This window comes from Anomaloglossus baeobatrachus, chromosome 3 (genome assembly GCF_048569485.1).
Source record: "Anomaloglossus baeobatrachus isolate aAnoBae1 chromosome 3, aAnoBae1.hap1, whole genome shotgun sequence".
In the NCBI taxonomy this organism is placed as follows: Eukaryota; Metazoa; Chordata; class Amphibia; order Anura; family Aromobatidae; genus Anomaloglossus; species Anomaloglossus baeobatrachus.
The window spans coordinates 221871181-221888984 of NC_134355.1; the positions used below are offsets into that span (position 1 = coordinate 221871181).

The 17804-nt window shown below is 45.4% G+C and overlaps 1 protein-coding gene across 6 annotated transcripts in view; it reads left to right on the forward strand.

The window, feature by feature from the left end:
- Nucleotides 1-17804, forward strand: part of LYST (lysosomal trafficking regulator) — a 1763279-nt gene that overhangs the window by 26996 nt on the left and 1718479 nt on the right. The window contains exon 1 of one of the 6 annotated variants that reach the window (XM_075339738.1): nt 1016-1557. The exons of the other annotated variants lie outside the window; for them this stretch is intronic. The gene's annotated coding sequence lies outside the window, so the exon portion shown is untranslated. Of the gene's footprint in view, nt 1-1015; nt 1558-17804 lie in introns of those variants that run through there. 6 annotated transcript variants of the gene reach the window in all.

The window sequence follows — 17804 nt, forward strand, 5'->3', positions numbered from 1 at the left end:
ATTAAGATTTTTTTTCTTTTTTTTTTTTTCCCTTTCTTCTAAAAGCCATAACTTTTTTTTTTTTTTTTAACCTCCAAAATAGCCATGTAAGGATTTGTTTTTTGCAGGATGAGTTGTACCTTTGACTGAAGCCATTCATTCTTCCACATATTGTACTGGAAAACTTAAAAGAAATCCTAAATGCAGTGAAATTGCAAAATACATATAATTCCACAATTTTTTTTTTTTTTTTTTTGTGTACTATGTTCATTATTTAATAAAAATGACCTGGCAGTATGATGCTCCAGGTGGGTAGAAGTTTGTAGATACCAAACATGTATAGACTTTCTTTTATTTACGTAGTGAAAATAAAATCTGAAATTTGTCCCCCCCAAAAATTGTGCTTTTGTCACCATATTTCAACACCCATAACTTTCTAATTTTTGGGGGGCTGGGACTCAGTGATGGCTTATTTATTGCTCCCTGAGCTGTCATTTTTAATTATACCATTTTTGGGTAGATGCAATGTTTTGTTCACCTCTTTATTGCTTTTCATTGCACTGTTGTGTCGACGAAAAAAACGTAATTCTGGTATTTTTTTTTTCTTCTCATTTCTTGTTACACCATTTATCGATCAGATTATTTCATTTAATTTTTTGATAAATCGGGCATTTCTGAACACGACGATACCAAATGTGTGCTTTTTGTTTCGTTTTCTTTTAAAGAGGTAAAAGGGGGGTGATTTTAAACTTTTGTGGGTATTTTTTTTTTTTTTTAATGTTTACTAGTCCCCCTAAGGGAAAATGAAGCTGTAGTGTTCTGAGCCTGCCAAAGTATCTAATGTGATGTGCCACTTCTAGTGCAGCTGTGTGTTGCTATTTTTAGGCTGTAAAGGGCTAAATAACCATGGGCCTTCCCAGCCTGATGATACCAGCCCCCAACTGTCTGTTTTACATGTCTGCTGCGTATCAAAAATAGGGGAGATCCCGGGGCGTGGCCTGGCAATGGCTCTGAACAGAAGTGACCACTGAATCCTCTGCTGCTCCCGGGGGGGATTTTGGCATGGAGAGAAAGTCCCACAGCTTAAATTAATCACCAGTACATCTAAAGTCCCCTGCAGCCACCTGAGACCGTTTCCAGCGTAATCTGAGCAGCCACTCCGGAGAAAACAAGCAGATCTAGCCGGAGGGAGTGTTTACCTGCAGGCCCCAAGATGGCTCCTGGAGTCCTGTGCTGTGCTTCTTCCTGAAACTTTCTGCACGGAGAGACCCTGGGACACCTTCTCCCTGGAAGCCCTGGTTCCTGCAGCAGCTACTTATCTGTGGAGGAGGGAGCTTCAGAGTCCGGGTTTAAATAGAGGTGTTCGTGAACTGAGACAACAGAGATGCGGTGCCTTCTCCTGCAGTGTAGCAGACACAGACAGCAGCGTGCAAGAGACCCTGGCTTGCTGGAGTAGCTTGAAAGCTGAGGGCTGCAGCTACCTAGGACAGCAGCTCTCAACGTGATACAAGGGAGCTGACAGCTAAACGTTTTGAATGGACACATCCTGGAATCCAGAGGCCTGGATGCATGGGCACGGTGAGCTGTGACAGATCGGGATCTGTTTGTCTTTGTCAAATATGCACAGTTTGTAAAGACGGAGGCACTTATAGGCCACATCACACTAAACAACATCGCTAGCAACATCGCTGCTAACTAACAACTTTTGTGACGTAACAGCGATGTTGCTAGTGATGTTGCTGTGTGTGACATCCAGCAACAACCCGGCCCCTGCTGTGAGGTCGTTGGTTGTTGCTGAATGTCCTGGGCCATTTTTTAGTTGTTGCTCTCCCGCTGTGAAGCACACATCGCTGTGTGTGACAGCGACAGAGCAACAACTAAATGTGCAGACAGCAGGAGCCGGCTTCTGCGGACTCTGGTAACCACAGTAAACATCGGGTAACCAAGAAGCCCTTACCTTGGTTACCCGATATTTACCTTCGTTACCAGCCTCCGCCGCTCTCAGCTGTCAGTGCCGGCTCCTGCTCTGTGCACATGTAGCTGCAGTACATATCGGGTAATTAACTCCATGTGTACTGTAGCTAGGAGAGCAGGGAGCCAGCGCTAAGCAGTGTGCGCGGCTCCCTGCTCTCTGCACATGTAGCTGCAGTACACATTGGGTAATTAACCCCAAGTGTACTGTAGCTAGGAGAGCAGGGAGCCAGCGCTAAGCGGTGTGCGCTGGTAACAAAGGTAAATAACGGGTTGGTTACCCGATATTTACCTTAGTTACCAAGCGCAGCATCGCTTCCACGCGGCGCTGGGGGCTGGTCACTGGTTGCTGGTGATCTCACCAGCAACTCGTGTAGCCACGCTCCAGCGATCCTTGCCAGGTCAGGTTGCTGGTGGGATCGCTGGAGCGTCGCAGTGTGACATCTCACCAGCAACCTCCTAGCAACTTACCAGCGATCCCTATCAGGTTGGATCGTTGTTGGGATCACTGGTAAGTTGTTTAATGTGACTGGGCCTTTAGATAAGTTGATTAGTTGACACTGTGATTGCTGGATTCATAGCAGGCCCTCACTTTTACATTGTAATCTGCCTGTGCAGCAACCTGGGAGGGTGTGAGTTATATCTCAATAGCATTATACCTGTGACCCTACAGAATCCTACACCCTGGCAGACAAGAAGACATAGCTGGACATTTCTATCTTAACTCCATTACAGGCTTACTGAGTCAGTTTCCTAATATCCTGTACAGCAATATAGTCTCAGAAACAGCTATGGTCAGGAAAAGCAGAAAACCATCCCCATCACCATCTAACTCCTTGTCTACTTCCAGAGACGGTGATATTCAGAAGTTGTTGGTAGATAATACAGCCTCGCAACAATATCCTAATGAAATGGATAAGTCTGCTCACCCGGCATTACCCTCCCAAAGATCATAGGACACAGCAATGTGTAATCAAGATGCTGAATGCTCGCCTCCCAATTGTGGCACTGCTTTAGAGTCCCACCTATCTGCATCCCCATTGGCATCTCAAGCTTCACCAGCACAAAATTCCATGATGGAAGAGATAAAAGACCTGCGGTCTCAGATGGCTGAGATCCCCACCAAGCTGGATATGGAGAGATACATCTCTCGGTTGGAAAACATATGTAGAACAGAGATACAGGGCCTCAGAGATACGGTGACGCAGGTATCAGACAGAGTGACAGAGCTTGAAACCTCCGTGTCGGCTGTCAAGGAGAATCAGTCATCTCAACAATAGCTGGTTGAACAACACTCCGAACAAATAACCTCCTTATTCAGCATAGTAGAGGACTTAGAAAATAGAAACCGACGTAATAACATTCGCATTCGGGGGCTGCCAGAGGCCACCGGAGCGTCAGACCTGATCCCCACTCTCCAAGGCCTTTTTAACACCCTTCTGGAGAGACCAAAGAGGAGGAAATAATATTTGATAGGACCCACAGGGCTCTTAGACCCCCGCTCCAACGATCCCAACAATCCCAGGGACGTCATTTGTCAGATCCACTACTATGACCTAAAAGAGGAGATTATGCGACAAGCCCGCAACAAAGGCCCGCTGGACTTTGATGGAGCACAGATCCACTTTCTAGCGGGCTTATCAAGGGCGACCTTGCTGAAGCGAAGATCGGTGAGACCACTCCTGGACGTCCTGAGGGAAAAGAATATCCCATATACGTGGGGATTCCCCTTCCAGCTTCAGGTTCGCAATCAGCAGGGTTTCTTCTTCCTTAGGAACCCCCAGGGCCTGCGAGCCTTCCTGGAAGATCTGAATCTCCCTGAGGTTACCATTTCGGACTGGCCTATAAATCCATTTACTTCCACAGGTCCGAATGTAGCTCGCAGACGCCCGGCTTTACCACAGCGGGAGAGACGCCAACCTCCGGTCCGATCACGTATGACCGAGCAATGAATGACTTCATGAAACCCTGAACATACACCATCAGGCTCTGGCATGACCGGAGTCACTTGATCCCGGATTGGCGATCTGGATTTAGCCGCTTTGTGAAGTTTGCTAACAAATCACATGACGCATATCTGGTTTCTGCGTGAGATGGGCAAGGGACTGCTATTTTCCAGATATTTTATGTTTGGTGCTTGGGGAACTGCTCTTTAGAACAGAAAGGCGGCGACATATCCGGTATCTTTGAGTAGTTAAAGTTACATGCATCTAGGGATTGCCTGTCTTCTCCCCAAGTATCATAAGTTGGTATGATGTAGTATTTAACATTAACTGGTTACAGGATTCATCTTGTTACTAATCATCCTTAACCAGTGATGCTTGTTTATTGACTACTTATTTGTTATATGGACTGCTCTTCCTGTTGAGACCCTCCGGGAGTTTTATGATGTTGCCTTGTAAGACACACCCCACTTAAGGCGACTTGTTTTATACACAAGTCCTTTTTCCTGAAGGGAGGAAGGTTCCCTTTGCGCCTCGCTAAGGAACTCTCCCTGTGACGGTTCTCGACCTAGGAGCGAGAACTCGGCCTAGCTTTATTTATAGGCTTTAAGCTTTTTCTGTTTACGTCTTTCTTTTCTGTCTCTTACCCCTTCTTTTTTTTTTTTTTTTTATTCCCCCTCTCCTGAGGTGCCATAACCCTAACCGTTTGTAGTCCTCTTTCCCTTGGTCTCCCTCGCTGTGGGCGCTAAAGATGGCTTCCATAAAAGTAGCTTCTTTCAATGTCCGAGATTTCAACATCCCACAAAAGCGCTCCCAGATTCTTTATGGGATGCACAAGATGGGAGTTCAAATACTTTTTCTACAAGAAACTCATTTCAAAACCGGCCACTTTCCGGAGATCAAGAACAGGTACTTTCCTACCTGGATTCACGCATCAAACCCTAATTCCAAATCCAAAGGAGTCAGTATCGCACTTCACAAAAATTTTCAGGGCACGGTGCTGGACACGGAGATAGATATAAATGGTCGATTTTTGCTGCTGAAACTCTCAATTTTAAATCAAATTTATACTTTAGCTAATGTTTATCTCCCAAATAAGGGTCAAACTGAAGCTGGACAGCGTTACCTGAGGAGGCTGGAGGGATTCAAACAGGGTCTGCTGATTATCGGAGGTGATCTGAACATGGTCATGGACAGGTTATCTGACTCATCCACTGGTAAGTCATCTGTGACCCCAAAACAGATTGCTTCTTTCAAAAAATCACTTTTTCAAGAGAGGGTAGTAGATATTTGGCGTATACTACACCCCAAAGATAGACTACACACACTTCTCCGCAGTACACAATTCCTATAGCAGGATCGATTACTTTATGATAGACCACCGGTTGTTAAGTTGGGCTCCGTCCGCCTCGATCGGACTGATGACCTGGTCGGATCATGCCCCTATTTTTCTTACCTTTCAGTGGCGTTTGAACCACAATTTATTAGCTGATAATATTGCATTACAGACACTTGAGACCACAATTGCGGATTTCCTCTGCAATCATCAGGGGGACGAGACCCCGATGCCAGTCCAATGGGAAGCTCTTAAATGCGTTATCAGAGGGACTCTTATAAAGGAGGGTTCCAGAATGAAAAGACTCTCCAAATTGACCGGCTCCTCCACCAAATTCACAAACTAGAGCAAAAACACAAACAAAATGCAACTCCCGAAATTCTCATTAATCTTAACAACCAGAGGGAAGATCTTAAACTTTTGCTTGATCAGGCCTACTTGCACCAAAGAGAAAGGATGAAACAATTCTTACGAATTTTCAGATAAATGTGGGGGGTCCCTATCCAAAAGAACACATCCTAGGCTACTACACTTTTATCCCTAAAATTCGATCGAAACAAATGAGTTAGTACATGATCCTCAGCAGATTTCAAACGCTTTCAAAGAATATTACGAGACTTTATACAATATTGATGGGCAACAAGCTAATACTCCCTCCTTGCGACACCAGGCAAAAATTGATAAATACATACAAGACACAGCCTTACATGTTCTCGCTGATGATGTCTCCTCTTCTGTTGGGCAAGTGTTCTCAGAAGAGGAAGTTCTTCAAATTATATAAGATGCCCCGAACAACAAAAGTCCAGGACCCGACGGATATACGGCCAAATTTTACAAAATATTTGCCTCCCAACTCGTACCCTTCCTGACTAAGGTTTTTAATGCAATCTCAGTATCTAACCTTTTCCCCAAACAATCACTCGAAGCACACATTAGTCACTCCAAAAGCAGGGAAGGACCCAGAACGTTGTCAAAGCTACCGACCAATTTCGCTCATCAATCTGGATATTAAGTTTTTTTACAAGCTTATCGCCACAAGACTTGCGCCTCTTCTGCCTCGACTGATATGTAACGATCAAGTTGTGTTTGTCCCGCAAAGAGAAGCGAAGGTTAACACTATAAAAACTATGCCTCTTATATCACATGTGCATAAGACTAAAATACCCTCTTGTATTTTATCGGTCGATGCAGAAAAGGCCTTTGATAGTCAACTGGCCTTTCCTCAAAAGCGCCCTTCACCAAATTAACTTGAACCCCGACCTAATAAGCAAAATCCTAGCACTCTATCAAAACCCCTCGGCTAAAGTGAGTTGCAACGGAAGTTATTCAGACCCATTTAACATAAAGAACGGCACTAGACAGGGATGTCCACTCTCCCCTCTACTATACGCCATCGTGATGGAACACTTTGCCGTAGCCTTAAGGCAAAACCTCAATATTCATGGTATTCAGGTCGGAAATAGCATGCATAAGCTTGCACTTTATGCCGATGACTTACTAATATATATCACAGATCCTGAGTCTTCTCTTCCATCCATACTTAAAGAATTTGATATGTATAGCATAGTCAGTAACTTCAAGGTAAACCTTGCAAAATCTGAAATTTTGAATATCAACATTCCTGAGGAAAGGCGGCGACATGTACAAAGCTCCTTCCCGTTCAAATGGTGCCTTTCATCACTAAAGTACTTGGGGATTAATCTTTCGTCGGATTTGACCCAGATATATTCACAAAACCATAAACCATTATTAAATCGTATCATAGCAGATCTCAAGGTCTTCGACAGGGTCAGATTATCATGGTTCGGACGAATCAACGTAATGAAAATGGACATTTTACCAAAGCTACATAATCTATTTCAAGCGGTGCCAGTCGTCCTTCCTAGCACATTTTTCAAACTTCTAAACAAAGCATGTAATCGGTTTATTTGGAGAACGAGCAAACCGCGATTGGCGAACAGATTTCTTACCAGACCCAAAAATAGAGGAGGAACGGGGTTACCAAACTTCCACCTGTACTATATCGCCACTGTTTTGACTAGGGTGGTAGATTGGTTCCACAGATCGGACCAGAAGGTATGGGTGGCTGTAGAGTCCTCTTTGTCCGATTTGAGCCTATCATCCTTGCCATGGATCCCAAAAAACATGCGCCCGGCTAGAGATTCTATCTCCTTTTTGACAAGGGATCTCCTTCGGGTATGGCATAAAGCAGTAGCTAAATATAAGCTCTCGGACAAACTTGGACCGATGACACCTTTATTTGATAACCCTGCCTTTCCTCCAGCAGTGGGAGTTGATAAATTTCTAATCTGGTCCCGTAAGTCCAAAACGAGACTTCAGCAGACCCTCGTTGGCTCTCTAGCTGTCCCCTCTTTCCAAGAGTTGAGAACGTTATGTCCAGATTGCCCTGTGCCATGGTTCTCCTACCTACAATTTAGATCCTTTCTTTCATCTTTCCTGTTGATCGCCAGAATCAGAGTTCCGCATTCTGCCTTTGAGAAACTACTGATCCAAACCTCGACTCCTCAACACACGATTTCCCAAATTTACAATATCCTCATATCTATACCTGATCTTAAAGATTTGTGGTTTGTCAGGGAATGGGAAAAAGAGTTGAATGTTTCCTTTCCACAGCGTGAATGGGAGAATGCCTTCTTATGTGCACATAAACTCACCATGGCTTGTAAACTGCAGGAAAGGAACTACAAAATTCTCACTAGGTGGTATAGGTGCCCCGCCGATCTACGGAGGTTCTATTCCACCACATCAGACAATTGCTGGAGATGTGAGACAGCCAAAGGTACTATGTTGCACATATGGTGGCAATGCCCTTCGATTCACCAACTATGGGGTAAGGTTTTCGAGATCTTTAGTCATATCTCAGGTGAGCGACCTCCCATGCTCCCAGGGTCCTTTAAGACTATCAAAAGGGGTCTACTTAAACATTGTCTTTCTGCCACCAAGTCTATTATCCCCAGGCGTTGGAGATCTAGGGAAGCCCCTACTATAGCGGACTGGTCTCTGGAGATGGATTATATCTGTAGAATGGAAAGATTATCGGCTCACAGTGAGTCAGAATCTGAGCAGTTTTTTTCCACACGTGGCAGGATTGGATTATGTTTAGAGAGTCCTCTGATTTCTCAATGTTCCTCGGAAAGTGACATTCCATTCATGGTCAAATACATGGCACCATCTTCGCCCCATTTCCCCCTCCCCCCCTTTTTTTTTTGTTTTGTTTTGCTTTTCTTCTCTTCTCTTCTTTGTCCTTCCATCTCTCTTCTCTCTCCTTTTATAATTCTTACTACACCATTCTGTGATTTTAGACTTACAATAAAAAACAGTTTCTGCATACGGTAGCAAATACTGGGATTGTTATGTTCACAATATATGAGACACTTATGTTTCTATGTTCGCCCTTGAGTGTAGTTCTGCAGGATACTTAAAGACACTTGTTGCCGAGCTTGGGCGGTCTATTTTGAGTGATTTACTGTCTATATTGTAATGGTGCAATGGCACTTACCTTGTATGTATCCTGTCTCGTTGTAACACTTCAATAAAAGATTTTTGAAAAAAAAAAATAGGGGAGATCCCACGTTTCAGGTTTTTTTTGTTTTTTTTTGTAACGCCCAGGCATGTTCCCTATGCCAAAAAGCTTGTTGATTTCAACACACTTTATTCAGCATCCAAACTCTGACATGGACTTCCGTGAGCAGTTCATGTTCGGATTTTAATCTCGGACACTAGGTGTCTGGTATAATGCCTGAACTTGAAAGTTTGGGTTCCCTCATCTTTAGGTCTAAGACCCACTGCGTGAAAATCGGAGCCAGTGGGATGCGATAGAACATCGCGTTCCACTCCTACCAATATTAGCCTATGTGTCAGCACCCATGAGCGATTATTTTCTCAGCCATAATCGGACCGAGAAAACAATCGCAGCATGCTGCGACTGTAATGCGATCCAGGTTTCTCTTGCACCCATTTAAGTCTGTGGGGTGAGAGAAAAATCGCACTGCATTTGCTGTATACCGGTGTACCGCAAGTATAGGGCGAGAATGGCAATAGCCGGCTACGGAGGAGAGAGGGAGATAAATCCCTCCCTCCCCTCCGCAGCGCTGGCCTGCCCCTCCTCAGAGCCGGCCCGCCTTCCCCCCCCGCAGCTGAGGTCCTATTGTACGATCGGACCTCAGTCGCAGTGACACTCGCATGACACTCTGCTCCTGCTGTGCTGCCAGCGTGAGCCGAGTGTTATGCGAGGATCGCAGTAGCTCCCCGTGTGGCCCCGACCTTAGGGATGACAGCTTCAACACCCCTCCTGTATGGAGAAACTAGTTGCTTGGATTACTTAGGTGTGACTTTGGTCCATTCTTCCACACCAACATTGTTCATATCCTGAAGGTACAGTGGGCTCCTTCTATAAACTGAGCTTAAGTAACTTCATTAAATTTTCTGTTGAATTCAGGTCAGGTGATTGGCTGGGCCAGTCTAGCAGCTTTATTTTCTTTCTCTGAAACCACTTGTCACACAGAGTTATGCTCAAAACTTTCCGATTGTTATGGCAGCATCTGATGCTGTTCACAATATATATTCTGGCATTCCACCCTATGGTTTATCTGCAGTTTCTGAGTTCCCCAGGCAGACTCGTGCGTCAACCAGCTGTGTGCTCATTCATGGTCAGGTTAGCAAGTGTTAACCTCTGCTAGCCTGCTGGTTACCACTGGGATCACATGTTGTTTGAAACATATCACATATGCTCCCCACCTTTTTTAAGATGGGGGAATATGTCTTCCCACGCCGACTATAGTTTGCTGTTTTGCTATGTGTACTGTAATGCTTTGGAGTTGCTGTGGAATTCTCTTGTCTTTCCTCACTGGTCTTATTTTCCTACTTACCACTTATTGTCTTATACCTCTGTGTGAGCGTGCTTTGAGATAGTTTTGGTTTCCCCTGTATGTCTATATCTGTTGGTTTTAATATACTCCTGTACCAGCAATCCCCTGGTGTTAAGGGGACCATGCATTTACATTGATGTAATCCAAGTTTTACATCTACACCTTAACCCCATCTGCATCCAAATCATAGAAGTCATTTGTTAGTAGCATGCATACTATTCTTCCATAAAGACCAGAGAAATGTGTATGGATCTGCATAGAAAATATGACTGACTTTATTGCGGAAGTTGAAATACATTTATAGAAACCAGTTGGATAGGAGCCAAGAATGTAACATGTCTCCTATTTGGTTAAACTGTAAAGAACTTATTCTGTTATATATGTATACGTGTTTCCTCATTTATATTAAGCTTTGTCAGCATGATTCACTTAAAACAGGAAAGTCCCAGAATGAGTCTCATGATGTCTGCTGAATGCAGATATAGGTGTGGTACACAGTTCAAGCACTATCTTAAATACTGGTTTATGGATATCTTCATATATTTCTTAATACTCATAACAGTTGATAATCTTGTCCATAGCATTCCCCCTTTGGAGATAGCTAAAAGTCTTTCCTTACTTTTGTCGAATCTATTGATCTGTCCTAATGTTGATCAATACAAGAACCCATCCCTTGTGGATGAATCTTCCCACCCAACATACTATGCATAGGAAGTCAGATCCTGACCGTATCCTCTTGACTGCTCTCATGGCTATGTTCCATGTTGGCACACGTTATTTGGGAAGAGGGGGAAGTGGTGGTAGTCCTCTCATAAGCTCATATTTAGCAGGGTTGGTTTCACTCAGAGCCTCATATTCCTCAGTCCTCAGGCGGTAATGGTGGGGCGTCATCAAAGATGGGATGCACAGTCATCTTCTGGTCCACAGGCTTGGATATCATCTTCTTGGCAGAAAGTATCGGGTGGAAGAGGGAAGACAGCCATCTCCTGGTCCCAGGTCCGACATCTTTTGTAGTGGGATGCATGGATCTTTGAAAGAAAGAGAAAAACAGAGAGAAAGAAACGAAGTGAGAGAAAGATAGGGAAGAGAGAGAAGAGGAGAGAGAAAGATCTAAATCGTGTTGGATCTGGAGGAAAAAACTCAAGAACGTATATTAGGCAAATGTTTAGTTAAACAACAAGTTTAGTTAAAGTATCTGGGGGTACTTCTAAACAGGATTTCGTAGGGTCTCAACTTAGTGGTCCCTGCTGGGGTGTGTCTGACACTGAAAAAGGCAAGTGGAAGACTCTCATGCCCTTGCTTTCTACACTGCCTCAACCTCCCGACCCTGCTTCTATTCTGTACTGGTGTGGGGTGTGTAGGGTCAGTTTTGTGTCCAAGGCCTGCCATATATCTTTGGTTGGCAGTAAAAGCAGGTCACTAGCCACTTTCTATGGTCTCCGGGAGCCCACAGCTGCGCCCTATTTCAGTTTTCTTCTTCTTCTGAGACTTACTTTTGTAGGGTCAGGACAATGTTTTCTCAAGACTTTCCATCTTTCCTTTCTTCCTCACATTGGGGTCACTTAAGGAGCACAGATTGGCTGACTGTTTCTGTAGGTATTGGTTGCATTGCTGCTTCTTTGGATGTTCTGTCAGCGAGGGTATTTCTTACTGCTTTCCTTGATTCCTCCAATGTAGGCCTCAACCCTGCTCACCGCGACTTTGTCAGGCAATAGCAAAGCTTCCATCAGTTCTTCTATGGCCTCATGGTGGCATACAGTTCCATTGGCGGTGATCAAGTCTATTGTCTTCCATACAGAGTAGATGTTGGCTGCCATCTTGCAGGCTTCAGTGAGAGCACATACCTCTGCTTCTTTTGCAGACAGTGATGCGGGTCGCGACTGCTCTATCGGCACAGCGTCTTCTATTACCACCACCATACCCGTGTGAAACCGTCTTCTTGATGCACATCTTGATCCATCCACAAAGGGGTAAAGTCAGGGTCCAAAGATGTATCCGTCACTGTATCGAATCCAGAAGTTTCCTGCCTATGCTGTGCCATAGTCGACTACCTCTTCCACCAAGATGTCAGAGGTGGGACACTTCTCCCTTGGAAGAGGGATAAGTGTAGCAGTATTAAGGACCGTACATCGGGAGATGGTGACTCTTCAGGTGACTGTGAATGCAGCACATCTGTATGTGGGGTGATTTTGTAAGCTGCTAGATTCATCTCCATTCCTCTTGCCTGAAAGGGAATGTCTTGGTCCTTTTACTCTGTAATCAGGAATACCAGCTGTAGTTGTTTGCATAGGGCTCTCAGAGACCTGATACAAAAGGAACATACCCAGGTTTGTAAGAAAGAGCATCGGGTGTAGATTGGGGTCAGGAGAACACTGACATTTTAAAAACCAAGATCCCCTAAAACCCCGAGGGGAAAAAAGAGCACAAGAGTGTTTGGTAACTAGCAAGCAGGACCCCCCTGACTACGTATACACAACTAGAAATAGCGGTGGAGCATGCCTACTCTATCTCTTTTGTGCTGACCCTGTGACTGGGGACCCTACACTCTCCCTCATCCCGACGGTAGACCTAATGGTGGTCAGGGCCGAGCCTCCAGCGTATCCCTATCTCCTGACAGACTTTGCTAACTAAGACACAAAGGATAGGATAGACCACTGGGTGCTGCCAGCAAAAACCCTAATATATGCCAACTCCTGATGATCAAAATCCCCTTAGGACCACACGATCCTCCACCCACTACATCAGGTAACTCTTGTGCAAAATACCAGGCAGGATAATATACAAGCGAGATTATCTCAAAACTAGGCTAAATAGCAACTGCCAAAGGCAAAAAAATATTGACTGTCCACCAGGACTAATAGTGAGCAGTCTATATGGTCTAATAAATTGTATACTAGGTACAGCAAAAACAAATATGCAAAAGTGAAGGGAAAAGTTTCCACAGGACTATCACAATGTCCTTATGTCAAGGTTCATTAGTGGGAACACAGTGGGGCACAAATGCATTTTTGACCAACACCTACTTACTCTTTTAGCGGCCATTTTATCCCAGTCACTACATACAGTAGTTCCTCTTTTGACGCCATTTTAGTCTGGCCGACACCCAGTTACCTATTTTTGTTTTCAGCCGCCATCTTAGGACCCAAAGCCACTGCTCTGTTTATTGCAGAGGCTGCAGAGGTGGGACCTGAAATCCACACTACATTTTTGGCCATATATGCATTTGTGTCCCATTGTGATCCTACTAATGAACCTTGGAGAAGGAGCTGGATAAGATCAGGACTGATCAGGAGCAGGGCCAGAAAGGTGGGACTGACATCCTCACCTTCAGAAGTAAATATGAGATCAGGGGTAGCTAGGGTCTCTGTAGCCTGCATGCCTTTCTAAGAGCCCCTGTCCTCCGCTTTCTCCATTGCATTCGTGACACCAATTGAGAGTTTCTTTGGCTGTGTGTTTTCATTCTTGATGTTGCAATTTCAACATAGAGTAGGGTTAAGTGAGTTCATCCTTCTGTCAATTATATGAAGTTTAACAGTGCTGCATGATGAAAAACAGCCCCACACTTTGCTTTTCCCACTTCCAAACTTCACTGTGGGTATGATATTTCTTGGGGTGTTTGCTGTTTTTTTTTGCTTCCAAACATGAAAAATGGCCAGGGCTGTGGAGTTTGAGTCAATGTCCATTTGGATGGAGTAGCAGTTTGTATAGAATGGACCAACTCAGACTCCTAAAATACAGTTGAAATCAGAAATTTCCATCCGCTCTCTTTAAAGACAAATGTGCATGTTTTTCCTCAGTATCTGACATATAAAATCCGAAACCTTTCCCATTTCAGTTTTGCCCATAAATTAAATTCACTAGGATTGAGATCAGGGCTTTGTGATGGCCACTCCAAAACATTGACTTTGTTATCCTTATGCTACTGTGTAACCAGTTTGGCAGTATGCTTCTGGTCATTGTCCATTTGAAAGACCCAGTTCCGTCCAAGCTTCTGGCTAAGATTTTCCTTCAGTATTGCCACATAATCTTCTTTCCTCATGATGCCATATATTTTGTGAATTGCACAAGTCCCTCCTTCAGTAAAACCACTCCCAACATGATGCGATCACCCCCATGTTTCACAGTTGGGATGGTGCATTTAGGCTTCAAAGCTTCTCCCTTTTTCCTCCAAACATAACGATGGTCATTTTGGCCAAACAGTTCAGTTTTAGTTTCGTCAGGCCACAGGATGTCTTCAAAAATTAAGGTCTTTGTTCCTGTGTGCATTTGCAAACATTAATCTGGCTTTGTTTATTTTGGAGTAATGGTTTGTTCCTGGCAGAGTGGTCTTTCAGCCCATATTGATACAGTACTCGTTTAACTGTGGAGAATGACATAATCTTGCCAGCTTCAAACAGCATCTTCACAAGGTCTTTTGCTTTTGTTCTTAGGTTGATATGCACATGTCTAACTAAAAGGTACTTTGAACGCTGCGACATCGCTAGCGATCTCGTTAGCGATGTGAAATGCTAGATCGCAAGTGCAATCTTTCGAGATCGCACATAGGTCATTTTACGTATGTGCGATCTCGAAAGATCGCACTTGCGATCTAGCATTTTACATCGCTAGCGATCTCGTTAGCGATGTGAAATGCTAGATCGCAAGTGCAATCTTTCGAGATCGCACATAGGTCATTTTACGTATGTGCGATCTCGAAAGATCGCACTTGCGATCTAGCATTTTACATCGCTAACGAGATCGCTAGCGATGTCGCAGCGTGCAAAGTACCCCTAAGGCTACTTTCACACATCAGTTTTTTGGCATCAAGCACAATCCGGCAAAAAACGGATAAAACTGATCCGGCGCTGGATCCGCTTTATTCCCCATTGACTTGTATTAGCGTCGGATGGCCTTGCGTTGCATATGGCGTCTGCCTTCCGGCGGTTGCTGGACAGGACACAACGTTTTTTGTGTCTGGATTCGGCGCTGTCCGGAACGTTGTATAATGGAAGCCTATGGACGCTGGATCCGTCGTCATCCGGCAAAAAAACGCATTCCAGTGATGGATCCTGTTTTTTAATTTGAGCATGCTCAGATGAGATGTGAATTCATTTCTGGCCTCGCTCGCTCGCTGTCTCTGTCTCTCTCGGTCTCTAGCTCTCCGTCGGTCGATCTCTCCCTCTCACCCTCTCTTTCATACTCACCGATCATGGGCGCGGCGCTTCACAGCTGTCTCACTGCTCTGACGGCTTCTCCTCTTTTGAAAATGCCGGCCGCTCATTATTCCATCTCGTATTTACTGCTTCCCCCGCCCACCGGCGCCTATGATTGGTTACAGTGAGACAGCTGTCACTCAGCGTGGGGGCGTGTCTGACTGCAACCAATCACAACCGCCGGTGGGTGGGTCTATATCGTGCAGTACAATAAGAATTAAAAAAAAAAAAAACGGCTTGCGGTCCTCCCCAATTTTGATACCAGCCAAGATAAAGCCACACGACTGAAGGCTGGTATTCTAAGGATGGGGAGCCCCACATTATGGGGGGGCCCCCAGCTTAAAAATATCAGCCAGCAGCCGCCCGGAATTGCCGCATCCAGTAGATGCGACAGTCCTGGGACTCTACCCAGCTCATCCTGAATTGCCCTGGTGCGGTGGCAATCGAGGTAATAAAGAGTTAATGGCAGCCCATAGCTGCCACTAAGTCCTAGGTTAATCATGGCAGGCATCTGAGACACCCCCCATGATTAATGTATAGTGAAAGCAAATAAACACAAACACCGGAAAATCCTTTATTTGAAATAAAAGACAAAAAAACACCCTCTTTCACCACTTTATTAAAATCCCCAAATACCCCTCCAGGTCCGACGTAATCCACACAAGGTCCCACGACACTTTCAGCTCTGCTAAATCGGAAGCTGACAGAGAGCGGCTTCAGACCATAACCGCTCTGTCAGCTCCACGGAGCAACTGAAGTGAGTCGCGTTGTTAGCAGTGACGTCACTCAGGTATTGCCGGTGTGTGTGCGCGGTGATGATGGGTGCGGTAGTGCCTGCATATTTGCTTTGATGGGTGCGTTAGTACCGGTGTGTGCTGTGATGATGGATGCGGTAGTGCCTGCGTGTATGTGGTGATGATGGGGGCGGTAGTGCCTGCGTGTGTGCGGTGATGTTGGGGGTGGTAGTGACGGTGTGTGCGGTGATGATGGGGGCGGTAGTGCCGGTGTGTGCGGTGATGATGGGGGCGGTAGTGCCTACGTGTGTACGGTGATAATGGGGGCGGTAGTGCCTGCGTGTGTACGGTGATGATGGGGGCGGTAGTGCCTGCGTGTGTACGGTGATGATGGGGGCGGTAGTGCCTGCGTGTGTACGGTGATGATGGGGGCGGTAGTGCCTGCGTGTGTGCGGTGATGATGGGTGCGGTAGTGCCGGTGTGTGTGCGGTGATGATGGGAGGGTGTGTGTGTGTGTGTGTGTGTGTGTGTGTGTGTGTGTGTGTTGTGATGAGATGATGGGGCCCATGTTGTATAATGGAGCCCATATGCGCTGGATCCATCGTTCTCTCTCTCTTTCTCATGATGCTACACAAGCAGTGTGTGTGTCAGGTGTGCATTAAAATAATGTCACGGGAAGGCAAGGGGGTAACAGTGATAAGGGCACGTGGACATGATCCCAGGATTACTTTTGATGCTGAGGATGTCTGGACCGCCACCCTGGCTTTGCTCCTAACAGCCCTGATCTAGTACCCCCTCTCCCATCACTCAAGGGAAGAACCGGGATCAAATAGACAAACTTGGGGGAAAAAACAAAACTGTCACGCTGCATTCAAACACAGAGGAAAAAGACAATAAATGGTAAGGGGAAGACCAAAACAAGGAAGAAAATACAAGACAGAGGGTATCTCCACAATAATAGCAAGCAAACAGCAGAAATTGCACTAGCAACTGTAAAGCGACTCCCCCTTTCCTCAGCAGAGCTTGGTAAAATCAATTGGTAGAGTCAATTGCAAGGAAGAGGTGGCTGATGGGGCTTTTTAACCCCTTAACGACTGTGGGCAGTAAAGTTACATCCTATTTTTACTTGACATAACGACCAGGGACGTAACTTTACTACTTAAAATTCATTTGATTGCCGTGGCCATAGCAACTGCTTTCAAATGATGTCCCTTGCTATTTCTTACAACAGGGGACCTTTGATTAACCCTGGGGTGGGTGACATCTGATTCTGAACCTCCAATCACAGAGATCGCACTGTTTTTGGCTAAAAAAATATATGCTCCAAACAGTGCCATCCTGTGAGATCCAGCTATGAGGTGCTGCAGCAGCACCAGACCATAGCTGGAGACCATCAAACACTGCGTCCCTACACCTTGCAGCACTGTTTGGAGCGATCGTGCTATGACGCGCAATCACGCCAATCAACATACGGGGAGGGCGCTGGGAGTGACTGCCCTCTTCATGCTTGTTTTGGCGTGGGGAGTCCTCCACCAGAATGTCTGTGCCATGCCCTGATGGTACTTGTAGTACCATACCACCCGATCGCCGCTTTCTGATCTTGCTGCTGCTGTAAGTATTGCCCTGCACGCTCCCGTGCTGACCCTGCGTGCTCTCAATCTGCCCCCCCTTGCCCGCCCGCTGATCTGCCAGTCCACCAATCTGTTCGCCGATCTGTTACCCCTGTTTTCTTTCCTCCTGAGGTCTGTGTGTTCCCTCCC